Here is a 3,910-nt window from a genome sequence, read left to right as displayed (position 1 = left end):
GGATCTGCCTGCCCTCACCCTCACCATGGCCCATGTCCATATCTGAGGCAAAGAAGGCAAGAGCAAGGATAGACCCCAGAGGCCATCTGGTCCAATCTCCCTCCCCAGTTTACAGATGAGGAAACTGAGGTCCAAGGAGGGAGAAGTGAACATTCCACAGTCCTTTAAGATATACCTTTCTGAGTTTCCCTACTGCAGTACCAGAATCTCAGGCCAGGACAGAAGTTCTGCTCAATATGGAGATCTATCTGCAGAACAGTGTCTGTGAACTAGTCTTGGAGTCCCTCTTTCCTGTGACTTGACTTCTAATTCCTCACCATTTGCTTCTATATATCTGCCTTGTCTTAAGTACTTGTACTTCCCAAAGACAGCATCATGTGAAGGTCACAGTCCTGGACTGGGAGTCAAAGGACCATGTTTCTAATTCAACACTATTGCTACCAGAGGGACCAACTGTTAGTCCCTTAGTCTTTCATTTCTTAATCTATAAAAGGAGTTTGATAAACCAGATGACCCTTAGAATCTATTGCAGTTCTATTGCTCTATATGGTTCACCTTTGGCTGATCCCAACCCCTGCCCTGGTTTCTGACATTCTCACTTATACTAAGTCTATAACTTTGGACTCACACCTTCACTTGGGTCTTTGATTCCCAGGCTTTCTGGATTTCTGATTCCAGCTTAGTTGCTGTTCTGCCATCTATTGCAGACTCCTTCAGCATTTATTCACTCTATTGCAGCACCCCTCCACATGAAAACCATCAATTCTGACACTTTCTGACCTTCTCAGCTGCCACCTAGACTCTGCTACTCATGCCCAAATGCCTTGGGTTTACCAGGGTCTGATGTCACCCTCATGTTCTGCATATTGATAAATGCGACAATTTGATATATTTTACCCTCCACCCGGCCATGCTCAGTGGTGGGTGCCCACTGTGAAACTCAAAACCAGGGCAAGTCTGCAAGGTGGAAATGTTTTACCTTCTTCAGTTCTTCCAGCTGAGAAAGCACACATGTCTCCCTGATGACCTGCCACCCAGAGGGCTGGCACTTGGCTGTGATGTTCCCGGTGTAGCCACTGCTACAAGGAAGAGTATACTCATCATTCTTAAACCCAAATCCAAAGGCAATGCTATTACACTGAACTGGAAGAGAATGGAAACAGAGAGGGAAAATGTCTCTGAATATCCTGGCACTCTCTATGCACCATAGTGTTGTGCATTAGAAACCATATTCTTAGAGACAATACCCACAAATATTCAGGAGAAGCTTGTCTTTGGTGCCCAGTTTCAGCCCTATCAGCACCTTTTTCTCCTTCTCCATGCCCTACCCTCCCTGACTCTGGCCCTTCTCCCTCCAGGTGTCTGATCTTTGCCAACGATCTTACTTTTAGTGGGCTATCAACTAATACGTGTTAGGTGAAAATAAGACAGGGCATGACCACTCCCAGGAAATATTTTTACTCTTTAAGGGAGTGCTAGAAAACCAGAAAAATCTTCAAAATGCTATGGAACAAAGCAGGGCAGTTGCCATTTTGGGGTGACATATCCTACTTTGAATCCTGCAAAAGCTTCTCACATAGTGACCAGACACTAGTTACTCTTGCAGCTGACCCTTAATAATACAGTCTTCCCATGACTGGGACTAGGAAAAGGAGACCTTGAATGGACGACCAACAAGAGCTGTGTTTTGGGTTTGTTTTCCCCATTGCTGTGTCCTAAGTGCCTAGATACTTTAAACACTTAGTAGATATTTATTGAAAGAGTGTTGTTGAAAGTGGCACACATTTTTATAGCAGAGGTTTAAGATTGGGTGTAAAGAAGTAAGTGGGGAAAAATACCTGAAGGAAAGTAGTATGTGTGTGTCTCTGTTTGTTTGTTTGTGTGTGTGTGTGTATGTTTGTGTGAGTGTTAAAGACCTAGATATATGTATTCTTTCCTTGGCTCCTTGAATTATTACTCAGGAATATTGCCAACCCCAGAGATATTTCAACATGACTACCAGTAAACTATTGCTGAATCATTCCATCAGAGCCTGCGGTGAAATCAGTCTTCCACAACATTTACTACAGTGGAGATCAGATCGCCGATTAGCAAGGATTTGAACTAGTCAGGCTGAAGTCGAGTTTCATCATAAACAGTTGCCTGTTTCTACTGAAAGTCAGTCTTAGAATAATTCTGTATCAGAAACCTCTCCAATCTGCCTCCTAAAGACACGAATGAGCAACTAATTAAAGGACTCTCCTAAGCAGAGGGTGGGAATTTAGTGTTACCTTTTCCAAATACTCTGAAGGAGTCATCTTCCAGTGGAAACAGCTTCTGAAGGCCTTCCTCGGCCTTCTCAGCCACCTGTTCAATGGCTGACAGCAGCTCAGATGGACTGCTGGAGCCAAAAACTTCATACCCAGCAATGATGCTGCCACCTCTTTCATGATTATATGGAAAGAAAAGTGAGGTTAATTTATTCAGTCATTCAGGGCATAGCATTGGGTCCATGGGAATAAATCAAACAGATTTGGTCCCTGTTTTCATGGAGCTTACATTCTGGCAAAGAAGGCAAGACAAATAACCTCTCTATATAAGCATTTATTTAATTTATGTAATATATGTTGTTTTTTATTAAGTGTTATGTGAGATAGGTACAGTGATAAGAATAGCAGATAGATATGGGGCCCACTTCAATAAGACTGGTCAGGAAAGCTTTCTCTGTGTGGAGGGTCTTTGCAGCTAAGGCCTGAATAATGAGAAGACCACTGGTGTGGCATGCGAGCACATGCAAAGGGCCTGAGGCAGGAACCTGTCTATGAGTGTGACAAATTTAAAGACTAGGTTTCAATTCAACAATTGGGAGTGCTTCTCAATGCCTAAAAGGTTTCAATATGGGTTTTAAGAACCCCAGGTGAGAGTAAGTTAAGAGCTGAATAAAATCAATTTAAGTTAGAAGACAAAATAAAAAAAGAAAGGAAGGAAGAAACACTAGCATAGCTAATGTTCAATGTGTGAGAGAGAGATGAGTAGGAGATGATGTTGGAGAAGTAGCCAGGAACCAGATCGCCAAGGTCCTTCGAGTTTGAATGTTATTTTTTATTAGAAGGTTTTATTCTTTATTAAAAGTCAGTGATATGATCATATATGTTGTTTAAGATAATCACTCTGGCTGCTGTAGAAAATAGACAGAAGGGAGGGAAGCAGAAAGGCTGATTAGGAAAGAGGAGATGATAGCAAGAACTAGTTGAGTAACAGCATGTGGGAGAAGTGGTCAGATTCATGTTGTATTTGAAGACTGAGCCACAGGAATTGCTAATGGAGCAGAAACAAGTCAAGCACGATTGCAAGGAATGGACCAATTATAATACTAGTATATGCATACAATGGAGGATTACTGGGCAATAAAAAGAAAGGAAGCACTGATACTCAAAAAAATAAGGATGAATCTCAAAGACATTATGCTGAGCAAAAGAAGCCAGACACACAAATATTACACACTGAGTGATTCCATTTATGTGCAGTTCTAGAATAGGCAAAACTAGCCTATGCTGAAATAAGATCAGTGGTTATTTCTGGTGGGGGGTGAGGTGGGCATGGAGATTAGCTGGAAGGAGGCACAAGGGAACTTTGAGGGTGATGGAAATGTTTTCTGTTGATAGGTGGTAGCTTGTACAAGCATTTGTCAGTTTCTTTTCTTTTTTGTTTTTTACAGTGACAAATCATTTTATTTTATTCTGTTACCATTTATCGCCCCCCCATACCCTCCTCCACGCCACCATTTGTCAGAGTTTATTAAGCTGTATATTTAAGGTCAGAGCATATCACTGAATGTAAGTTATACCTCAATAAAAAGTTAAAGGATGACTCCAGGGGTTGGGTCTGTCCAACTGGGAAAATGGCATCGCTGTAATTGAGATGGGAGAAG

The 3,910-nt window shown here is 41.9% G+C and overlaps 1 long non-coding RNA gene across 1 annotated transcript; it reads right to left on the bottom strand.

Moving 5' to 3' along the window:
- Positions 1–985: 985 nt before the first annotated feature.
- On the bottom strand, positions 986–3,894 carry LOC106724805. The gene is made up of 3 exons (XR_001360644.1): positions 3,827–3,894; positions 2,271–2,422; positions 986–1,143 (listed from the first exon to the last, which is right to left on the bottom strand). It is a non-coding gene; the product is annotated as an uncharacterized LOC106724805 (long non-coding RNA).
- Positions 3,895–3,910: the final 16 nt, after the last annotated feature.

Source organism: Myotis brandtii, unplaced genomic scaffold (assembly GCF_000412655.1).
Source record: "Myotis brandtii unplaced genomic scaffold, ASM41265v1 C42939722, whole genome shotgun sequence".
Classification (NCBI taxonomy): Eukaryota; Metazoa; Chordata; class Mammalia; order Chiroptera; family Vespertilionidae; genus Myotis; species Myotis brandtii.
This window is presented reverse-complemented; position numbering and strand designations above follow the sequence as displayed.